The 24,917-nt window shown below is 40.5% G+C and overlaps 1 pseudogene; it reads right to left on the bottom strand.

Annotated features, from left to right (window-relative positions):
- Window positions 1-10,582: 10,582 nt before the first annotated feature.
- Window positions 10,583-24,128, bottom strand: LOC112076293 (histo-blood group ABO system transferase-like; annotated as a pseudogene).
- Window positions 24,129-24,917: the final 789 nt, after the last annotated feature.

The following is a 24,917-nucleotide window of genomic DNA, read 5'->3' as shown; positions in this document are numbered from 1 at the left end:
CTCATAGGACTTCATGTTACACAATACATGTATTTTTTGTTCGGTAAAGTTCATATTTATATCCAAAAATCTGAGTTTAGGCAAGACACTACTGTCTCACTTGGCAAAAAGCCTGAGAAAATGCAGAGCGCCATATTCAAATTAATTACTATGAAAATTACTATAAAATCTAACTTTCATTAAATCACATATGAAAGATACCAAATTAAAGCTACACTGGTTGTGAATCCCGCCAACATGTCAGAATTCAAATAGGCTTTTCGGCGAAAGCATACGATGCTATTATCTGAGTATAGCAACGTTGTAAACCAAGAGAGAGACGCATATTTCAACCCTGCAGGCGCGACACAAAACGCAGAAATAAAAATATAATTCAGGRCTTACCTTTGACGAGCTTCTGTTGTTGGCACTCCAATATGTCCCATAAACATCACAAGTGGTTAATTCCGTCAATATATATCCAAAATGTCAATTTATTTGGCGCGTTTGATCCAGAAAAACACAGGTTCCAACTTGCTCAAACGTGACGACAAAATATCTCAAAGGTTACCTGTAAACTTTGCCAAACTACTTTTGTAATACAACTTTAGGCATTTTTTAACGTTAATAATCGATAAAATTGAAGACGGGATGATCTGTGTTCAATACAGGATTAAAACCAAATGTAGCATGCCTTCTGGTCATGCGCTTCAATCAAACAGGACACCTAGAGTGACTCGACTTCAAGATGGCCGTATTTCTTCATTACACAAAGGAATAACCTCAACCAATTTCTCAGGACTGTTGACATCCAGTGGAAGCCGTAGGAACTGCAAGCAATTCGCTTAGAAATCTGGTTTCCCAATGAAAACTCATTGAAAAGAGAGTGACCTCAAAAAAAAGAATCTGAATGGTTTGTCCTCGGGGTTTCGCCTGCTAAATAAGTTCTGTTATACTCACAGACATGATTTAAACAGTTTTAGAAACTTCAGAGTGTTTTCTATCCAAATCTACTAATATATGCATATCTTATCTTCTGGAGATGAGTAGCTGGCAGTTGAATTTGGATATGCTTTTCATTACAAACGTGAAAATGCTGCCCCCTACCCTTGAGAAGTTAAAAAACAACCTTCTTCTGTGGGAATTACAGTACATCAGCATAACCACAAGAAACTTTAGTAACGTTCAAAGAATGTTATTTAAAAACATATACATATGTTCTTCTCGGGATCAACTAAACTATCTCTACCAGCTATCTTGTTAAGTGTGTTCAGTTGTGTTGGCTGCACCCACTAATTGGCCACACCTGATCTATATGAGTGCTTGTTCCCTTTGAAACAGGATCTGTTTGAATATCCTATAATGAACAGCTTTGTATGAGTTCATAAAACACAGTATGCTAGTGCCATCTTGGTGGTGCAGTGGACTAATTCCATGGCTAGAGGACAGAAGATCATAGGTTTGACTCTCACCGATGTCATGCCACAATAAAAAAGTAATGTGTTTAAATGATTAATGCTTAAGCAAATTCATTTCCATGTGTCCTATCTGTGCTTTGAGTTCAAAATAGTTAACCCAACCTACGCTAGCAGTTTTACTAAAAGTCTAATTGAAACATGTTCTCAGAACGTTAATAAAACCTCCCAGGAAAATGTTCAAGGAACCATAGTAAAACGTTCTCATTTTACGTTTCCAGAACAGGTGCAAATATTTTCACATAAAAAAAACTTTTGTTCCCAGAACCAAAAACGTACATTCCCACAACATCCAGGGAACCAAATGTGCTAGCTGGGCATATGCCCATCATGAAACAAGAGATGAGATGATGCCGGTGACCCTCGTACTTAGAAACATTAAAGTTATTTTACTATAACAGTTTCTTGCTTTCCATTTCAACAGCAATGCGTCATCGGGTGTCTTTTTTTTTTAATCCTGGCCTTGCAGTCAAGTAGCCTATTCCTAAAAATGGTTTAAATGTTCCATTTGTGATAAGGCCTTGAATTGAAAATATACTGTACATCCTAAAACATACACATATATGCCTACCTGCATAATTAATTGTGCTTGTTCCAGTTCCAAGTATCCATCCCTTTTTTCCAAAGAACGGCTCTCATCTGGTTATCAAATATGCAATGTTCCAAACTCATTTAAAATATTCAGTCCTATAATGCAGCATCAACGATAGTCCTAGGCTATATCTTGCTCAATGACAACGTGCCTCACACATACAATATCATTTACGGGAGCCTAGTATTTTATATATATATATATATTCGTTAAAGCCAATTACAACATTGCTGACTACCCAAACTCCAAACATACAGTACGAGTCAGAAGTTTGGACACACCTACTAATTCAAGGGTTCTTCTTAATTTTTACTATTTTCTACATTGTAGAATAATTGTGAAGACATCAAAACTATGAAATTACACATATGGAATTATGTACTAAGCAAACAAATTGTTAAACAAAATATATTTTATATTTGAGATTCTTCAAAATAGCCACCCTTTGCCTTGACAGCTTTGCACACTCTTTGCATTCTCTCAACCAGCTTCATGAGGTGTTGGAATGCATTTCAACAGGTGTGCCTTGTTAAAAGTTCATTTGTGGAATTTCTTTCCTTCTTAATGCGTTGAGACAATCAATTTTGTTGTGACATGGTAGGGGTGGTATACAGAAGATAGCCCTATTTGGTAAAAGACCAAGTCCATATTATGGCAAGAACAGCTCAAATAAGCAAAGAGAAACAACAGTCCTTCATTAGTTTAAGACATGAAGATCAGTCAATCCGGAAAATGTCAAGAACTTTGAAAGTTTCTTCAAGTGCTGTCTTGAAGAATACTGTCCTTTGGTCTGATGAGTCCAAATGTGCTATTTTTGGTTCTAACCGCCGTGTCTTTGTGAGACGCAGAGTAGGTGAACGGATGATCTCTGCATGTGTGGTTCCCACCGTGAAGCATGGAGGAGGAGGGGTGATGGTGTGGGGGTGCTTGCCGTTGACAGTGTTAGTGATTTATTTAGAATTGAAGGCACACTTAACCAGCATGGCTACCACAGCATTCCGCAAAGATACGCCATCCCATCTGGTTTGCGCTTAGTGGGACTGTCATTTGTTTTTCAACAGGACAATGACCAAACACACTTCCAGGCTGTGTAAGGGCTATTTGACCGAGAAGGAGACTGATGGAGTGCTGCATCAGATGACCTGGCCTCCACAATAAACCGATCTCAACCCAATTGAGATGGTTTGGGATGAGTTGGACCACAGAGTGAAGGAAATACAGTCAACAAGTGCTCAGCATATGTGGGAACTCCTTCAAGAATGTTGGAAAAGCATTCCTCAAGAATCTGGTTGAAAGAATGCCAAGAGTGTGCAAAGCTGTCATCAAGGCAAAGGGTGGCTACTTTGAAGAATCTAAAATATATTTTGATTTGTATAACACTTCTTTGGTTACTACATGATTCCATATTTCATAGTTTTGATGTCTTCACTATTATTCTACAATGCAGAAAATAGTAAAAATAAAGAAAAACTCTTGAATGAGTAGGTGTTCTAAAACCTTTGACCAGTAGTGTATGAGCAAACACTTTCTTTCTTTTTTTTACTGCTATTACTTTTACTGTTGCCTATGCTATTTCATAAACTGATGTATCAAACCACAACAGACTAAGATGACAACATTCCATGTTGCCAGAAGAACTTGAGTTGATGACAACGCAAAGACCGTCAATAATCTACAAGGAACTTAATAAACCACAATTGCTCCAGGGACACTGGTAATAGTGGACCTCAACTCTCCGCGGGTGACTCAGGGGGAGTTGGGATATTCAAGAAACACTTTTTTTTATTTTTATATTGTCTAAACAATACAAAACATACACATAGAAACGACAGCATTATAKAAACATCAACTACATCACACTTGCCCAGACCCACAAGCGCACACACACACCCATCTCCAGCTCCTGCATCACTTTCCGCCACATGGCCTGAATCTGCACCATTTTGTTTCTCTCCGTAGCCCACACACTTTCAATATTAAAATAATAAATCATTAGATTTTTCCATTGTGTTAATGATGGCGGATCGATTGATTTCCAWTATTTAGTATACATTTTTTCAAGATGAGAAGAGAATCGTCCAGCCCATTGGMTATCTCATTACTCCCTCACATGCCATGTCTTGAAATATGCAGACAGACGGATTAAAAGTATATTTACAATGTAATACTTCTGACAGACAACATTCTAGCTCCGCCCACAACTTCAGGAWTTTATAGTGTTCCTAGAAAGCATGGATTATGGAGTCATTATTAGTTTTATGCTTAAGACATGACTCTGCCGTTGCCAAATATAATTTGTGAATTTAGTCTCTTGTATAAGGAATTCTATACATTAGCTAATACTGGAAGAAACACATTTCCAATACACACTTTTACAAATATAACAACGCCACCAAATTATATTAAAAGCCTGTAGTGTTCAGTCTTGCCACAGTAGAGCAGGACAATGTCTCCCCCTGCTGTCTGTCTGCTTGAACTGCACTCCTGAACTCTGTCTTCTAACACTGATATTTTTTATTTAACCTTTATTTAACTAGGCAAGTCAGTTAAAAACAAATTCTTATTTTCATTGATGGCCTAGGAACGGTGGGTTAACTGCCTTGTTCAGGGGCAGAACGACAGATTTTTACCTTGTCAGCTCTGGGATTCGATCTTGCAACCTTTCGGTTACTAGTCCAATGCTCTAACCACTAGGCTACCTGCCGCCCCAATAGGTCCACAGACGATGCAATCGCCATCTCACTGCACACTGCCCTATTCAACCTATATAGTCTACAAACGGGTTAACATTTCCAGTAGCTAGCTAGATGGAGCTCACGAAGGACATTTTCAATTAGTGTATTTTGAAAGTGAGTCGTTTGCATGCACCGAGACGTTAGCGTTACAAGCTTACAACTGACTGGCTGTGGCTAATATTAGCATAGCTATCCCAAAGGAATCATGGAACTAAAGTCTGCCACACTGACTCCAGACCTGCTCTCTTAGTTGTACWTAGAGGTTATGGGGAGGGCCAGTAGGGTAAGAAACTGATCTTGACACAGGTCTTGGTTGTGGTGGTCAGCTAGTGAAGAGGTCCCTACGTCACCACGTCACGTAGCCTAGTCTAGTCTAGTCGTCACCCTACTGAATTTGAATCGTGGGAACGCCAAATAAAAAATGGATAAGAAAAGGCAATCGAGTTTGACATTTTTCAAGTCCAAAAATCCAGAGAAAGATGTTGAATTGAACCCAGAACGAGCCAGAGAACTGTCAGTGCCAGAGGAGAGGAGTGAGGAGCAAACTGTTCCTGATGGCGATGCCTTAGCTAGCAGCGCTGCTAATCCCGCCAGGTCAACATCACCACCTCCATTAGCTAGTAGGCCTACTAGTGAGTCAGACTCAGCGAGAGAGGGAGACGGGGAGCTGACGGGGAGCTGGGGTGGAGGGGGGCAGTCCATCCACCGACAAAGTGCTCGGAGCAGGTGCAATTTGCAGTTCAAGAACAAGCAAACGTATAACCTCTGGCTTGTCATGCAGAATTTAAAGTTGGGCTGTACAACATGAAAAAAGGTAGGGAGTTTGGGTCTAGAAATGACTGGAGGGATTAAACTAGCAAAAGAGTGMGTGGAATATACAGTAAATTAACATCCTATGCATCAGATGTAAAAAAACAACAAAAAAAACAAAGAGCCCTCCGTAAAAAAATGTATTCAACATGCGTGAACCAAGGCACATTTGGTGGCTGCAAGCCTTGTACACAAGGCTAAAGAGGACAACCAGGTTAAGACTCAAAATGAAGAAAAAATATATACTTTTAATTTTTTTACACTACAGACAGTCTTCAGAACACCCTTAGAATTAGGCTAAACATCACAGCCACATGCCCGCTCATGGCTTTGAGCAAGAAGTTGACTCTCAGGAGTTAAATTGACTTTACATGGGGAGAGTTATTGGGGGAGGTTTATTTTAGGACTTTATTTTTTCTTTACCTTCACAGCACAGAACAAGTTTGTAATCTGAATATGTGGTTCATATTATCACATCGGCAGGAGGCCTATATATTCCCATATGTGTGTTCTGCTGTAGCCTACATTCATTTATTTTATTTCAAGTTATATTCCGATATTGTGATATTTGCTCTACTGTTACATTGATGTCTTGAAAATTACATAAAATGTGGGTCTTGTAAGCCCACGGCTGAGAATGTGTGCATATGGCAGGTGTTCTGCAGTGTCGTCTAAAAATGTTGCTGTACATTGATGTCTAGAAAATTAAGCTATAAGAAATMMGGACTTGTGTAAGCCCCYCAGCTATACTCAAGTATGTGGGCATACTGRAGTGACGTCTAAAATGCTTTGAATGAATCAGCACCTTGGAGAGTGCTGTCTGTTTCACCACCATAGATAGTAGGCTACTTGGCTGTTATATTGGACACTTATTTTCCTCAATGTGTTCCGGTATCTCAGAGCTCAGACCCTGGATAAACCCCCCCTCCCCCGCTCCATATGTGTTCCGGTATCTCAGAGCTCAGACCCTGGATAAACCCCCCCTCCCCCGCTCCATATGTGTTCCGGATGGATACACTTTCTGGTTGTGTGCATGGTTGTTCAAGCTGTGAAACTGCAGGAGCAAACCAGCTGGGTACAGGAATATACATCATTTTGTACATGGTATTCTGATTGCATAGAGAGTTTGATCATTGAAATCAGCCTCAATTTAACTTCAGAGTTACTTTGTTCTTTCTTAGTGCTAATCAGGCACATTTCCGGGGTACAGCTCTAGCCGGGGAAAGGTCACCAGCAATCAGGGATGTCTGGTCACCTTACCCGCCTACCCAGAACTCGTGATTTGTTGGGAGTGTTGTCTGTCTGAAAAGGACCCTCTCCAATTTGGCCACGAAAATCCGACATGATTCCCAGCCTAGGTCTGGYATTTCACCATCATTGTAAAGCCCTAGTTATTATTTATGAAGATTGATTTATTTCATCTGACTAGTGATTCATTTACGTCTGCCCCTCATTTTAAGGTCAACGCTGTCACATGAACTGAACTCTCTTTTTAATAGTGAAACTATTGCTTTTTTAAATCATTTTTTCAAAGGAAACAAACATCTAATAGTCCAAATCCTAGTGTAAAAGCAGATCAGCTCATTCTACTTTTATATATATATCTATAAAGGCATTTACAAAATAAATCCTCAAAATACTAGTTTGAATAAAAATACAAATACCCATACTTTGGCACGACTCCCATTGTTAGGGTGGAGACAAGACCATCTTGTCATTCAATATAGTATCTCTGGTTAAGGAAGGATCACATAATTCCACCCAGGTCATCAGGAGGGCTAAGCTAATGGGCTTGTTGGACATTGCAGTCGACAGCGCAGCCGACGTTTCGGCCGACAGTGCAGCCGACAGAGAATGCGACTGCCAACTGACTGATCTACAAATCACCTCACGTCATAAATAACGACTCGTTATTATTATTTGTAGATCAGTCAGTCACAATTTACCCATGATACATTTTTGATGCTCAAACATTCTATGTCTGCGGTTCAAACTCATTAAAAGACACACCCTTGTCCACTTACCCTCGCCTTATGCCCTTGGGGAATCCCCGTCGCCATCTTGGAGGGTGGTCCAAATGATTAGCCAAGCAAGGGAAGTTTGCAACGTAAYCCCCTCAGCCCTCATTTTTAGTCGGCTTTGCGAGTGTACAATTATGTTCACTCCGGGTCCTGAAACTCCCCATGATTCAATTTGCGACGATTGTACATCGCTAAYAAAAGTCAGCCAAAAATGTAAACCTCAACGTCAATATGGAGTCAACATACAAGTGTAAGTAAAAAGTAAAAATTGTGCTACTAATGCACATGATGGCACAAACACGTCTCGTAAAAGTAATTATGTTTTTGTTWGGTTAGCTTTTGGAAATTGTAGAAATAAAAAAATGTCCTTCTTCAGAAGTTCTAGCTAGACAGGCTAACGTTAGTTAGATAATTAATTTGCTAACTATCATACAGTAGGTGTATATTGATAATTATATATTTAATATAAGTAGACATGCACTCATAATTAACTGTAGCACATATAAAGCACCRACAAGCTGCCGATGGCTGAAAACAATCATTGCGGGATGAACGAGTAACGATTTGCAAGTGTATACTCGTCAGACGTCATGATACGTCATCAGAAGTGTCCACTTAATTTGAGGGCTGAGGGGATAGGGTGTGTGTCTTAAGTGTTTGGACTGCAWCCRATAACTGCAGGTGGCAGTAAATCTCCAACCTTGGCTTTATACCTGTTCAAACAACACATGCCAGGTGGCAGTAAGGACGCTTTCAGTTTGTTTACCAACTCATAGAAGTAGTAGAAGAAAATTGACTACTTCAAAATGGACATTCCTGCCAAACTCAGTTTGGCTTCCCGTGTGCTCACAAACGCCATAATGTGACAGATACATGATTTATTAACTAGGAAGGTATCTTGGCTGCGTAGATAACATTTAGATTTTGTAAAGCAAATTTCCAAAACATTCTTCAAATTTTTTCATTGAACTGAGAGAACATTTTGCAGTTTTGAAGCAAATTTCAATAAATTCTACACAGTTTGGCATGGAGCTAAGAGACAATTTTGCAGTTTTAAAGCTAATTTCCAGTAATTCTATGCATTTTACCATGGCTAATGCTGTGTTCCTCTGCTCAAACAGAACAAAATCAATGGGCATGTTTCCTGAATAACCCGTTTTTGGAATGTTCTAATTCTCCCTGACTGTCTAGCTTTTATTTGATTGTTAGTTCTCAAAGATGGTATTATTACAAAATATATAGTTAAATATATTTTCTGCATGTTTTCTATCTGGTTTTAGTTGTTCAAGTTAACACAAACTGTTTTTCCATCCCGAAAATGACCACTTAGACGCCCACGCCTAAGAATTGTCTACACAGAGAAAACCCTGTAATGGGCTCCAATGACTGTAATTTCCTCCGTATTAAAGAGATAGTTTGAGTTGTTGGCAATGAAGCCATTTACGCCACAAAAGTATGTGGACACCTGCTCGTTGAATATCTCCTTCCATTTGACTACTTAAAAATGGCGGAAGCATGGTGCTACAATGGCTTTTTGGCCACTAGAGCTATCTATCATTCTCTATGGCTAGAACATAACTTTAGCACACAGGTGAAACAGGTATACCTTTATACAGATGGTGCCTCCCTATTAGAGCTCTGCTACCCGACCCTGACAGACCCCGACACTATACATCAGGTTAGTGCCTGTTCTTTCATCAATAACTAGGGTACGGGCAGGGCTCGGGTATCACTAAATTGATCACTAACATTTTGAAGCCGAGCCATTTGCTCATGCTCTGCTGCGCAGTACAGTCATGTCTGACTAAGATCATAACATGGTGTCAGAAGTGCTTCAACATTGTCAGAGTCAACAGGAGAGATTATTTCACGGAGAATAATAACGCTCCTTGAGTTGTCGGCGTTGACAGTGACGAAAAGTAGCTAGTTAACAGTTAACTGCTCTCCTAAGTCTCGTCATTGAGCAGCCCAAGACAAAGCCATTGATACGCATACTCACCTCATTAACATCAGGACGGAATTCCGTTGGCCATACATCATTTTCACGCAGTCTTGCTCCGCTACTGGTTGGACAATGTCAGACACAACGACTACAGATGCCAGAGAGATAAATGTAATTTCATGTATAAAATGGCAACTGACTTCATAATAATAATAAACTTTATTTGTATAGCGCTTTTCAATACAAGTTTTAAAGGGCTTCACATCATAATAATTGTAAAAACTGTTCACAGATCAGGGGGGATGCTAACATGTCGCTGTTAGGGTGGGCACCAACAACACGCTCAGTTGTCTTGAGCATCATTATTTTCTTGTGGCGGTTGTCAGAGATGAGGAAGACTCAAGAGCTTAAATGTAGTTAGCTCTTGAGTCTTTGAAACTCTAGCGTCGATGTCATCACCTCAGCGGAAGTCTAATTAGCATAATGAAATCATTCCTGATCAAAACTGTCTGTTTAAGCTATAGATATCTGTCTGTTTAAGGTATAGATATGTCTGTTTAAGGTATAGATATCTGTCTGTTTAAGGTATAGATAGTCTGTTAAGTATAGATATCTGTCTGTTTAAGCTATAGATATCTGTCTGTTTAAGGTATAGATATCTGTCTGTTTAAGGTATAGATATCTGTCTGTTTAAGCTATAGAATCTGTCTGTTTAGCTATAGATATCTGTCTGTTTAAGGTATAGATATCTGTTGTAAGGTATAGATATCTGTCTGTTTAAGGTATAGATATCTGCTGTCTGTTAAGCTATATATACTGTCTGTTTAAGCTATAGATATATGTCTGTTTAAGGTATAGATATCTGTCTGTTTAAGGTATAGATATCTGTCTGTTTAAGCTATAGATACTGTCTGTTATAGCTATAGATATGTCTGTTTAAGGAAGATATCTGTCTGTTTAAGGTATAGATATCTGTCTTGATAGATATTGTTTAAGGTATAGATATGTCTGTTTAAGCTATGAATCTGTCTGTTTAAGGTATAGATATCTGTCTGTTTAAGGTATAGATATCTGTCTGTTTAAGGTATAGATATCTGTCTGTTTAAGCTATAGATATCTGTCTGTTTAAGGTATAGATATCTGTCTGTTTAAGGTATAGATATCTGTCTGTTTAAGCTTAGATATCTGTCTGTTTAAGGTATAGATATCTGGTCTGTTTAAGGTATAGATACTGTCTGTTTAAGGTATAGATACTGTCGTTTAAGCTATAGATATCTGTCTGTTTAAGGTATAGATATCTATCTGGGTTTGCATGGGCTGCATCTCATGGGTTCTCCCTGACCTCTGCCTTGTTCTTGATGACAGAGGAGAAGCGGACCAGTTTAATCTCCTTGGCGTTCCCTCCTCTAGCGTCGTCCCACACATATATTCAGGTGACAGCAGCTTGGTGGGCTTATTCTTCACCAGGTACCAGTTCAGGTGACTCTCCTCCTGCCACAAGCCTCAACACCCACAGACTTATCCACCTAGAGGGAGGGGGTGGGGAAGAGAGGGGGGGGTTGGGGGGAGAAGGGGGGAATGGAGAGGAGGAGGAAGAGGAGGGAGGGGGTGGGGACAGAGGGTGGATATAGGGTGAGAAGAGTGAGTGACTGCGATGCCTGCCTGCATCGCCTGCATCTGTCTGTGGTACGTGTCGGAATGCATGCCTTTCTTGTCTGCATGACTGTCTGTCAGGTATGAATGTGTGAGTGTGCGTTTTGCCTGCCTGCGTGCGTGATGTGCCTACCTCCAGGTGCTCCCTGCACGTCTTGGTCAGCCTATGAACATCCTCCGGGCGCTCCTCCGAATATGTTGGCCTGGTAGTAGAAGTCTCCCTGGTCCTGGGGACAGAGGCTGTGGAGATGCCGCCGCTCGTAGGGTACTGGCTCCGGGGGTACATGTAGAACCTGCAAGAACAAGACAATTTGTATTGTTACTTATTTAACCAGGAACATACCCTTACAAGGTTACGGTAAAACTTTATTGGATAGTCTGTAGAGCACCTACAAATGTACTATCAGTAACATTTCAACTAATATATACTAGCCCTAACTCTGAACTTAGCCCTTACCCTCACCCTAAACATAACCCTTACTAACCCTAGCCTCACCCTTGCTTAGCAACAGATTTTTTGATAGTATGACCATCTGTAAAGTATCAACAGATGGAAAACTGGTTGCACTCCCGTGTCACATTTTCTGGCCTTTTCTAGACAAAGAATCGATTTCAACTGCCTCTGAGCGATGAGCCCAGCCTAGGAGACTGTATATTAAAGGGGACAGTAGCGAATTCAGCAATTGTGGTTCTATCTAGCTGTGAAATAAATTCTCAGACGGATTTAGAGCTCTCAACATGAAAAAATCTGAAATAAAAGTAGATTGAAACACAACCACAATCTCGTGGTCACAGAGGGACGAAAGCTGAAGTGGTAAGGAGTCTGCAGACATTCAAATGGTGTTTCTGTGTCGCTCAGAGGACTCTGGGTAGGAAATGCTGTCTGCATCAGTTATATGAAATGGGGACTAAGTTGTACTGTCACTAAATATGATCATATTTGTTTTACAGTTATAAGAAAAGTGAACCTTAGTAAGTCGTTTATTGTTTGATTGTTACTATAATTAGAAAGCATTTCAGTAATTTCAAGCCCCATTTCCCCACTTTTGTTGGATAGAGAGAAAATCATAAACCCAGCAAAAAAAGAAACATCCTCTCACTGTCAACTGTGTTTTTTTCAGCAAACTTAACATGTGTAAATATTTGTATGAACATAAGATTCAACAACTGAGACATACTGAAAACAAGTTCCACAGACATGTGACTAACAGAATTGTAATAATGTCCCTGAACAAAGGGGGGTCAAAATCAAAAGTAACAGTCAGTATCTGGTGTGGCCACCAGCTGCATTAGGTACTACAGGTCATCTCCTCATGGGAGTGCACCAGATTTGCCAGTTCTTGCTGTGAGATGTAACCCCACTCTTCCACCAAAGCACTGCAAGTTCCCGGACATTTCTGGGGGGAATGGCCCTAGCCTCACCCTCCCGGTCCAACAGGTCCCAGACGTGCTCAATGGATTGAGATCCGGGCTCTTCGCTGGCCATGGCAGAACACTAGACATTCCTGTCTTGCAGGAAATCACGCACAGAACGGCTGTATGGCTGGTGGCATTGTCATGCTGGAGGGTCATGTCAGGATGAGCCTGCAGGAAGGGTACCACATGAGGGAGGAGGATGTCTTCCCTGTAACGCACAGCTTTGAGCTTGCCTGCAATGACAACAAGCTCAGTCCGATGATGCTGTGACACACCCGCCCAGACCATGACAGACCCTCCACCTCCAAAATGATCCCACTCCAGAGTACAGGCCTCGGTGTAACGCTCATTCTTCGACGATAAAGCCGAATCTGACCATCACTCCTGGGGAGACAAACGCGACTCGTCAGTGAAGAGCACTTTTTGCCAGTCCTGTCTGGTCCAGCGACGGTGGGTTTGTGCCCATAGGCGACGTTATTGCCGTGATGTCTTGGTGAGGACCTGCCTTACAACAGGCCTACAAGCCCTCAGTCCAGCCTCTCTCAACCATTGCGGACAGTCTGAGCACTGATGGAGAGATTGTGCGTTCCTGGTGTAACTCGGCAGTTGTTGTTGCCATCCTGTGCCTGTCCCGCAGATGTGATGTTCGGATGTACCAATCCTGTGCAGATGTTGTTACACGTGGTTTGCCACTGCGAGGACGATCAGTGTCCGTCCTGTTCTCCTGTAGCGCTGTCTTAGGTGTCTCACAGTATGGACATTGCAATTTATTGCCCTGGCCACATCTGCAGTACTATGCCTGCCTTTGCAGCATGCCTAAGGCACGTTCATGCAGATACACAGGAACCCTGGGCATCTTTCTTTTGGTGTTTTTCAGAGTCAGTAGAAAGGCCTCTTTAGTGTCCTAAGTTTTCATAACTGTGACCTTAATTACCTACCGTCTGTAAGCTGTTAGTGTCTTAACGACCGTTCCACAGTTGCATGTTCATTAATTGTTTATGGTTCATTGAACAAGCATGGGAAACCGTGTTTAATAAACCCTTTACAAAAAAGATCTGTGAAGTTATTTGGATTTTTYCGAATTATCTTTGTGTAGACAGGGTCCTGAAAAAGGGACGTTTCGTTTTTGCTGAGTTCATATATTTTATTTTAATATTTTTCATAATATTTGTACTATGCAATGTATAATTATGTTTACCAGAAAGGTGAGTTCCAGACCTTTCTAGAACTATGTAGCATTACTAGTTATTGTTCTTATGAAAAACAGTTACTTTGGGGGGGGGGGGGATGTCCATTCTACAGGACAAGTTTTCTTCTTTACAACCAATTAAAAAGATACACTACATGACCAAACGTACGTGGACACCTGCTTTATCGAACATCTCATTTCAAAATCCCAAACATMATTATGCAGTTGGTCCCCCCTTTGCTGCTATAACAACCTCTACTCTTCTGGGAAGGCTTTCCACTAGATGTTGGAACATCGCTGCGAGGACTTGCTTCCATTCAGCCACAAGAGCATTAGTGAGGTCGGGCACTGATGTTGGGTGATTAGTCCTGGCTCGCAGTCGGCGTTCCAATTCATCCCAAAAGTGTTCCATGGGGTCGAGGTCAGGGCTTTGTGCAGGCCAGTCAAGTTCTTCCACACCGATCTCGACAAACCATTTCTTTATGGACCTCGCTTTGTGTCGGACTGCCAGATGGTGACGTGTGATTCATCACTCCAGAGAACGCGTTTCCACTGATCCAGAGTCCAATGGCGGTGAGCTTTACACCTCTCGAACTGACACTTGGCATTGCGCATGGTGATCTTAGGCTTGTGTGTGGCTGCATGGCCATTGGAAACCCATTTCCTGTAGCTCCCCCGAAAAACAGTTATTGTGCCGATGTTGCTTCCAGAGGCAGTTTGGAACTCAGTAGTGAGTGTTGCAACCGAGGACAGACGATTTTTACGTGCTACGTGCTTCAGCACTCGGTGGTCCCGTTCTGTGAGCTTGTGTGACCTACCACTTTGCGGCTGAGCCGTTGTTGCTCCAAGACATTTCCACTTCACAATAACAGCATTTACAGTTGACTGGGGCAGTTCTAGTAGCACAGAAATTTGACAAACTGACTTGTTGGAAAGGTGGCATCCTTTGACGGTGCCACGTTGAAAGTCACTGAGCTCTTCAGTAAGGCATTCTACTGCCAATGTTTGTCTATGGAGATTGCATGATGTGCTCTATTTTATACACCTGTTGTGTGGCGGAAATAGCCGAATCCACTGATTTGAAGGGTTGTCCACATATTTTTGTATAGACAGTGCATTCGGAAATTATTCAGACCCCTTCCCTTTTCACACATTTTGTTACGTTACAGCCTCATTCTAAAATGGATTAAATATTTGTTTCCCCATTTAAGTAACTATTAAATGTTTAAGTATTAACAGGTGTAGACGCTAGCACTTTAAGTAAGTAGGTAAGTACGTTTTACCAGGGGTGGATGCTGGCCCTTTAAGTAAGTGAGTAAATAAGTAAGTAAGCATTACCAGGGGTGGATGCTGGCCCTTTAAGTAAGTGAGTAAATAAGTAAGTAAGCATTACCAGGGGTGGATGCTGGCCCTTTAAGTAAGTAAGTAAATCATAAGTAAGTAAGCAAGCATACCAGAGGGTGGATGCTGGCCCTTTAAGTAAGTAAGTCAATAAGTAAGTAAGCATTACCAGGGGTGGATGCTGCCCTTTAAGTAAATAAGTAAGTAAGTGATTACCAGGGGTGGATGCGGCCACCAGTCTCCCCAACGCCTCGGACCCCACACGGCCATGGAACCTCATGTCTACATCCAGGCAGAAGATGTAGTGCGCCTCCCGGTGGATGCGATCCTCAATGGCAGTCTGCTCACAATAGATGTTGGTGGATGTTCAGTAGAACTTCAATCAATCAATCAAAGGTGATTGTCCTCAGATGTAAATTTGGTTTGCAGGCAGGGTTAAAATGATAAAAATACAGTCTATACAATCTACTGTCAACAACATTTAAACTAACTGGTATCACTAACCCTATAGCATAACCTCTTAACTGTAACCTAGAAATATGTTGCCTATTATCAACAGTTGATATTTGTTGATAGCTGGGACACTGTAGGGAGCTACTACTACTACTACTACTACAAATTTTCACATTTAGTCATTTAAATGCCTAGTTAAATAAAGGTTCCAATTTTTATTCAAATAACATTTAGCAGACGCTCTTATCCAGACCGACTTACAGGAGCAATTAGGGTTATGTGCCTTTCTCAAAGGCACAGACAGATGTTTCATGTAGTCGGCTTGGGGATTCAAACCAGTGACCTTTCAGTTACTGGCCCAACGCTCTTAAACGCTAGGCTACCTACCGCCCTACTACTACTATAATAATAATAATAAATAATCATCTAATAATAATAATATTAATAGTTATTATTAATAATAAACGAAATAACTCATAATGTAGTAATAATATGAATAAAGTGTGACCTGGATGAGCTCCATGCGGCGGAGGGATATCTCCTGCAGCGGTCGAACTTCGGCACCCTCACGATGCTGAGCATCCTGCCGACACCAAGAGTCATGTTGCTAGCACATCGCCGGGCAGGTCGGTGAACACGTAGTAGTGCACATCCAGCCCCACCTGAATCACATTTCAATTAAATTGAATGGGATGGAATTTGTAATAAATTGAGTTATATTAGTACATTTAAATGTAATAACATTTAATTTAATCTGGACCAATGAATAACATCACATGGGCAGGAGGATCTAATCCTACATCATCACTCCTACAGCAGTCTTTATAAATACGGGTCCAGATTTATTCCTTTTAGAAGTCTGCTAAATTATATATATATATATATATACATACATACATACATACATACATACATACATACATACATACACACACACACCGTTCAAAAGTTTGTGGTCACTTAGAAATGTCCTTTTTTTGAAAGAAAGCACGTTTTTGTCCATTGAAATACCACATATTGATCAGAAATACAGTGTGACATTGTTAATGTTGTAAATGACTATTGTTGCTGGAAACGGCAGATTTTTTTATGGAATATCTACATAGGCGTACAGAGGCCCATTATCAGCAACCATCACTCCTGTGTTCCAATGGCACGTTGTGTTAGCTCATCCAAGTTTATCATTTAAAAGGCTAATTGGTCTTTAGAAAACCCTTTTGCAATTATGTTAGCACAGCTGAAAACTGTTGTTGTGATTAAAGAAGCAATAAATCTGTCCTTCTTTAGACTAGTTGAGTAACAGCGCAAACTGGCTCTAACCAGAATAGAAAGTGTGAGGCCCAGTGTACAACTGGACAAGAGGACAAGTACATTAGTGTCTAGTTTGAGAAAAAGACCCTCACAAGTCCTCAACTGCAGCTTCATTAAATAGTTCACGCAAAACAACAGTCTCAACGTCAACAGTGAAGAGGCGACTCCGGATGCTAGCCTTCTAGGCAGAGTTCCTGTCCAGTGACTGTGTTCTTTTGCCCGTCTTTCTTTTTATTGGCCAGTCTGAGATATGGCTTTTTTTTGCAACTCTGATGTTCTGTGAAGGAGTAGTACACAGCGTTGTACGAGATCTTCAGTTTCTTGGCAATTTCTCGCATGGAATAGCCTTCATTTCTCAGAACAAGAATAGACTGACGAGTTTCAGAATAAAGCCTTTGTTTCTGGCCATTTTGAGCCTCTAATCGAACCCATAAATGCTGATGCTCCAGATACTCAACTAGTACGAGGACAGTGAGAGGACATCAGTCTGGAGAAAGCTATAAAATCATTTAAAAAAGATTTGAGCTCCATCAGTCCAATGTGAGGCAAATCATTTACAAATGGAAAGCATTTAACATTACAGTAACTCGGCCTAGAAGTGGACGCCCTTCCAAAATATCCCCAAGTGCCACAAAAACAATGAGAAATCAGGTAAAAGCCAACACAAACATAACATCTCCCTTGCTGCATCTCAGATAACTGTTGCATGGTTCAACAATAAGAAGAACACTGAATCAAAATGCCCATCATGGAGTGTTTTAGGAAAACCCTCTTCTGTCAAAAAATAATCAAACCGCCCGTCTTAACTTTGCCAGAGACTACCTGGACAAACCTGAAGGTTTCTGAAAGTCCATTCTCTGGACTGATGAGTCCAAAATTGACCTTTTTGTTCACAATCAACACCACTATGTTTGGCGACAACCCAACACTGCCTATCACCAAAATAACCTTATCCCAACAGTCAAGCATGGTGGTGGGAATGTCAAGATCTGGGGCTGCTTTTCCTCCTCTGGARRTGGATGACTCCACATCYTRAAGGGAACCATGGATTCTGAGGTTTACCAGGAGATTCTTGAACAGAACGTCAGGCCATCAGTCAAGGAGCTAAAGCTGGGCCGAAAATGGGTCTTCCAACAAAACAACGACCCAAAGCATTCAAGCAAATCTACCAAAGAATGTGTTTTGGATTGACCTAAATCCAATCGAGATGCTGTGGCAGGACCTGAAGCGGGCAGTTCATGCCAGACACCCCTTAAACCTTGCTCAATTGGCTGAGTTCTATAAGAAGGAGATAGCAAAAACCTTGCTCAATTGGCTGAGTTCTATAAGAAGGAGATAGCAAAAATCTCTGAAAACAGATGTCAGAGACTGATTACTAGCTATAGGAGATGTTTACTCCAAGTTATCGCTGCTAATGGAGGTGCCACAAGCTATTGATTGAAGGGGTCCACTTTTTTTTTCTTTTTTTTCACCCATCAAATCTGAGTTTCTGTTAAATAAACCGCTTTTGTTAAAAAAAATTTTTTTAAAGATCTGTAATTTACATGGAATGTCTTTATTACACATTGGGGATTAGATAAGGATTTTACGTTTATTTTAATATTTTATAGCTAAATAATGACCAGCCCTGTAGGGTTCACATACTTTCAAGCAGCACTGTGTGTGTGTGTAATAAATATATATATATATATATATATATAAATATATATAACACACACACACACACACACACACACACACACATATATACATATTATTGTTATCCCTGGACCTTCTTTATACAATACCAGTCAATCCATTTGATAGATAGTTCTGGATTCTCACCATGAAGTGCTTCTCAGCTGACTCTAAGAAGTCACGGAGAAAACGAATGTATCTGTAAGGATGAAAATAGAGATGAAAAAACATGTACAGAACCAGTCAACGGTTTGGACACACTACTCTTTATCTTTACGATTTTCTACATTGAGAATAACAGTGAAGACATCAAAACTATAAAATAACACATATGGAATCATGTTAGTAACAAAATTATTGTTAATACAACTGCACTGTCAATTATACCAGTAGCTATTACAGTTTGAAAGAATACCATTTGCTATTGTTTGAGGAAAGTTGCACAGTAATGAACTTGGAAAGTTATTAAGTAAAAACCAATTATGCACATTTGGGCAGTCTTGATGCAACAATGTGAACAGAAAATGCAATGGTGCATCATTGATCAGTTGAAAAACTTTGCACATACATCTGCACTGCCATTTAATGGCCCAAATCTAAATTGGCGACTATGGGCTGGAATAATAAAATTTATGGCCTTTCTCTGCTATTTCAAAGATGATGAAAAAAACGCATGTTTTTTTTCTCTTGTATTTATCTTTATAACCAAGATCTGAATGTGTTATATCTCCTACAGTTACATTTCACATTTTCCACACAACATTCAAAGTGTTTCCTGTCAAATGGTATCAAGAAAATGCATATCATATGCATCAGGTCCTGACACAGGCAGTTAGAATCGAATGTTCAATTTCGGTGAAAAGTTGAAAAGGGACGGATCTTAGACATGAAGGTCAGTCAATCTGGAAAATATTCAAGAACTTTTTAAAGTTTCTTTAAGTGCAGTCACTAAAACCATCAAGCGCATCGATGAAACTGGCTCTCTGAGGGACGCCACAGGAAGGAAGACCCAGATATATTCTGCTGCGAGAGGATAAGTTCATTAGAGTTACCAACCTCAGCAAATTGCAGCCAAAATAAATGCTTCACAGAGTTCAAGAAACAGACACATCTCAACATCAACTGTTCAGAGCGAGAGACTGTGTTAATCAGGCCTTCATGGTCAAATTGCTGCAAGGAAACCACTACTAAGGGACACCAATAATAAGAAGAGACTGCTTGGGCAAGAAACACGAGCAGATGACGTTAGACCAGTGGAAATCTGCCCTTGGTCTGATGAGTCCAAACTTTAGGTTTTTTGGTTCCAACCGCCGTGTCTTCATGAGACGCAGAGTAGGTGAACGAATGATCTCGCATGTGTGGTTCCAACGTGAAGCATGAGAGGGAGGAGGGTGAGGGTGTGGGGTGCTTGCCTGGTGACAGTGGTCAGTGATTTATTTCGAATTTAAGGCACACTTAACCAGCATGGCCTACCACAGCATTCCGCAAAGATAGCCATCCCATCTGGTTTGCGCTTAGTGGGACTGTCATTTGTTTTTCAACAGGACAATGACCCAACACACTCCCAGGCTGTGGTAAGGGCTATTTGACCGAGAAGGAGACTGATGGAGTGCTTGCATCAGATGACCTGGCCTCCACAATAAACCAATTCTCAGACCAATTGAGATAAGGTTTGGATGAGTTGGACCGCAGAGTGAAAGAAAAACAGCCAACAAGTGCTCAGCATATGTGGGACTCCTTCAAGACTGTTGGAAAAGCATTCCTCATGAGCGGTCATCAAGGCAAAGGGATGGCCTTATTGAAGAATCTAAATATTATATATTTTGAATTTGTATATAAAAAACTTTTTTTGTATACTACATGATTCCACATGTGTTATTTTCATAGTTTTGATTGCCGTCACATTATTCTACAATGTAGAAATAGTACAAATAAAGAAAAACAATCTTGAATGAGTAAGTGCGTTAATACTTTTGACTGGTACTGTACATCAACATGTGAAATGACAGAACTAAAGTTACTTCATCTTCAATGATGGAGAAAAAAAAATGTACATGGAGAAAAGAAGAAGGTGAACATTCAGGTGTGTAAATAATTAATCATGTGAAATGTTCAGGTAGGACAAGCAGCGTGCCTGCAGGGGGTAAATGTGTATGTAAAAGACACAGCTAGAGACAGACTGCATGCATGTGACATGAGATGGCCTTATTCGGATATATATGAAGTCCGTGTAGAGTTATAGGTGCGTGTCCCAAACATTAACCTATTCTCTTATATGGGACTCGGGTCAAAAGTAGTGCACTGCATAGGGATAAGATAGCCAGTTGACACACAACCATAATCCCCACTTGCGAGACGGTTTGAATAATGCAGACAGGCACCATGAATGAGGTTATTGATGTAGATAACATAACCAAGATATTAACACAATGAGGTGAATGCATGTGGATAGGTGCATGGTGGATGCATGTGGATAGGTGTGAGGTGAATGCATTGTGGAGAGGGCATGCGTGAATAGTTGTGATAGGTGCATGGTGAATGCATGTGGAGAGTGTGCATGTGGAATACATGTGGATAGGTGCATGGTGGGAATTGCATGTGGATAGGTGCATGGTGAATACTTGTGGATAGGTGCATGGTGAATGCATGTTGGATAGGTGCATGGTGAATGCATGTGCGATAGTGTCCTATGGTGAATGCATGTGCGAGAGGTGCATAGTGAATGCATTGTGGAGAGGTGCATGGTGAATGCATAGGTGATGGATAGGTGCGATGGTGAATACTTGTGGTAGATGGTGAAATACTTGTGGATAGTGCATGTGATAATCAAGCATGTGGAGAGGTGCATAAGTGAGCATGTGGATACACGTGCATGGTGAAGTGCATTGGAGAGGTGAATAGTGAATGCATGTGAGAGAGGTGCATGGTGAAGCATGTGGATAGAGCTGATGGTGAATACTGTGGATAGGTGCATGGTGAAAAACTACTGTGGATTAGGTGAATGGTTGAATGCATTGTGGATAGGTGCATGGTGAATGCAAATGTGAGAGAGGTTGCATAGTGAATGCAATGTGATAGGATGCATGTGCCTGTGTTAGTGCGAGCGCTGACATTTCTTGTAGGTGATACATAGACACATAGGAAGTGATGTAAACATTGCTTGCAACAGGTTTCTACACATGGAATCTGTGGACTTATTCCATACAGCAAACACACAAAGTAGCGTTAGCGCATGGTGAGTATTGGGACCGAAGCTTCGTCTATGACAGGGGGGTCGAAGGTCCCTCCAGACGTATAAGGAGCCACCTGGGGTCTACAGTCAGCACGTCAGTCCTCACTGAATAGTAACTAATAATAATAATGTAGTAATCAACAATAAATAACTAGAAAATGAAATTTTTCTGAAGGAACTGTGTGTGCAATTACTACCTGTTTTAAAGTATTTATGGATTTTATTCAATAAGTGAGTTTTATTAGTAGTTATTAAGTAAGATATATAGTGTTCAGTGACTGCAGTAGAAATGATTAGTTGAAAAGTAGGTTACAATTGAAAACATTAATTGATTGATTGGTCCTGGTTGTTTGATAAAGAATTATACGCTGAACATGTGAAAGTTGGTTTGGTGTCTAAGCTTCGCGTTTAAGAGTGAAGATTAATACTGTTGGGTTTATTATGCATATTTATGCACATTTAATAGTTATAATTTAAATAGTTATTGAAACTGTTTTTAGCTGATAATAGAACCGAGATGCATTCAAAATGCTTAACCCTGTGTGTCTTATGTTTAGCATTGTCAATCTATGGAAATGAACTAGATAATTATATGAAATTGTAATGTTTATAATATTTAAAGGTGGGATAGACTGACGTTTTAAAGTTGGTCTTGTAGCTTAAATGGCAGGAAAGCGGCATCATGATTGTAATAGCTACCACATGTATTCACATGGTTGTCTTTCAAACCATGTTACTTTGTAATTTTAAATGGTCATATAGTTGAAAGGATATAGATAGATGGAACGCATTGAACAGTTAAGAGTTAACACTTACTGTTAGTGGGTTTATTGATGGCAAATTTAAAGTTGTGTCTGGAGATTTCGGAGGTAGAAAAAGCTCATGCCTGAATAGCTTAGGTGCGAGGACTGAAATATCAGCAAGATAGACTCAGATTGTCTGGACAAGAACAAATGACCAGTTTCCCACCTTCAAGAACAATTAACACACTCTTGACCAGAGTACGGGATGTCGCAATTAATACATATCAGCCACCGAGCACCAGCGGAACCTAATCACCCGCTATCAATCCAGAAAGGCGAGGTCAATACAGATGCATCAAAAGCTGGGACCGAGAGAGGACTGAAAAAAACAGAACATTCGTATGGCAAGGCCATTCAGACTGTTTAAATAAGCCGAATCACTAGTCGGCAACCATCCAGTACACCTGCCACTGAACAAAAAAAGGATCACTGCCACTAGCGGCTACCACCCAAAGTTCAACAACACCTGACAAACAACATCTCTTAGAACAGGGTATAACACCCATAACTCGTGGCCACGGGCCGAATAAAATTTTGAAGCCCGCAGGTTTTCTGGACAAAAATAAATAATATCAATATCATACTATAAATTATTAATTTCATATGTGCGAATAAACACATACCGTTTAAAAAAAAAAACAGGATAATCAAAGCTCGAAGTAGATTTATTAATTATAAAAGAAATCTAGAAGTCCAACGGTACTATACCAACATGCAAATAGAAGAGACAACGCTGAAATAGTATATACAAAATGTTAAGCAAGAGTTTTGAAATTATGTGTTATAGTCAATAACACAATCAGATTAAATCTGCTTGGTATCATATGCGGCTCACTTTGCGAGATCTCAACAAATTAATTTATTGCCTGAAACAAATCCTAACACACAAATCAACTAATGACAAAGCAAAAAAAAAAAATTAGGGGGTGCAATATGAATATAAAATAATATAAACAGAAAAATGTCATTCCACATAATTAATAATTCAGACCACTATGGCGATGAGTCTCGAAATTGAGACCTTCAGGTGCATCCTAAGTACCATTGATCTCCTGAAGATGTTTCTACAACTGATGGAGTTTCCACCTGTGGTAAAGTCAATTGAGTTATGAAGACATGATTTGAAAGGCACAACCTTGCCAATCTATAATAAAAAGGTCCCAACAGTGACTAGTGCAATGAAAACCAAGCACACTGAGATTTGAAAGTAATTGATACCGTAGAGCTCCAAAAGAAATGATTGCGTAAAAGGCACAGATCTGAGGAAGGGTACCAACAACCAATATCAAGTGCACTTGAAAGTTTCCGAGAACAACACAATGGCGCTCCAAATCATTCTTAGAAATGGAAAGAATTGGCAACCACCCTAAGATGCTGGACCGCACCGGCCAAACAAACTGAGCAATCCGGGCCGAGAAGCCATGCCGTAGGGAAGGAATGACCAAGAACACAGAATGGTCCACGGCTGACATAAGCTCCAGAGTCAGAAGACAAACCATCTTGGCGAGAATATCAACAACCAATCCAGAGATCTTTGTGGTGATAGAAGAATGGCCAAGAACGGAAGCCACTCGCTCAGAAAAAGAGCACAATGAACAACAAAACACGCTTGCGAGTTCTTGACAAACAAGGCGAAGACAGATTATCTGGCATCTGAACATTGAAGCCAAAGTAGGCTCTGAATGCCAAGTGTCCACCTACAGTGAAGCACTAACATAGACCCGAGTAATGGTCACGGCAGCATCAGCATAGTGGTGTGGATGTAATAATTTCTAACGGGCAGGCAGGGACGGAACGTAACTAGTAGATCGATGGGAAAGATGAAACACTAAGTAACAGAAGATCCCATAAACCTGCTGCCAGAGCACTTCAAGAGACCATCGAGTACTCGAACGAGCCCTAAGCACATTTTATTAACCTGGGGTTATTTAACTTGTAACGACAAGTCAGTGTAAGAACAATTGCCTCGATTTACAAAATGACAGCCTTAGGAACAAGCCTGCCTTGTCAAGGGACAGAAATGACAGATTTTATAACCTTGTCTGCTCAAATGGGATTCACATACTTAGACCCTTAATCAGGATATCCTGGCCAAACACTTAAACTAAAACCACATAGGCTAAACCGCCGCCCCCATAGATAAGAACAACGCAGAAGTGGCTTCGGATGAGTCTCTGAATGTCCTTGAAGTGACCCAGCCAGAGGCCCGGACTTGAACCACAAGATAACAAACATCTCATGGAGAGTAGAACCTGAAAATAGCTGTGCAGCGACGCTCCACATAAACC

Source organism: Salvelinus sp. IW2-2015, unplaced genomic scaffold, assembly GCF_002910315.2.
Source record: "Salvelinus sp. IW2-2015 unplaced genomic scaffold, ASM291031v2 Un_scaffold3664, whole genome shotgun sequence".
Classification (NCBI taxonomy): Eukaryota; Metazoa; Chordata; class Actinopteri; order Salmoniformes; family Salmonidae; genus Salvelinus; species Salvelinus sp. IW2-2015.
This window is presented reverse-complemented; position numbering and strand designations above follow the sequence as displayed.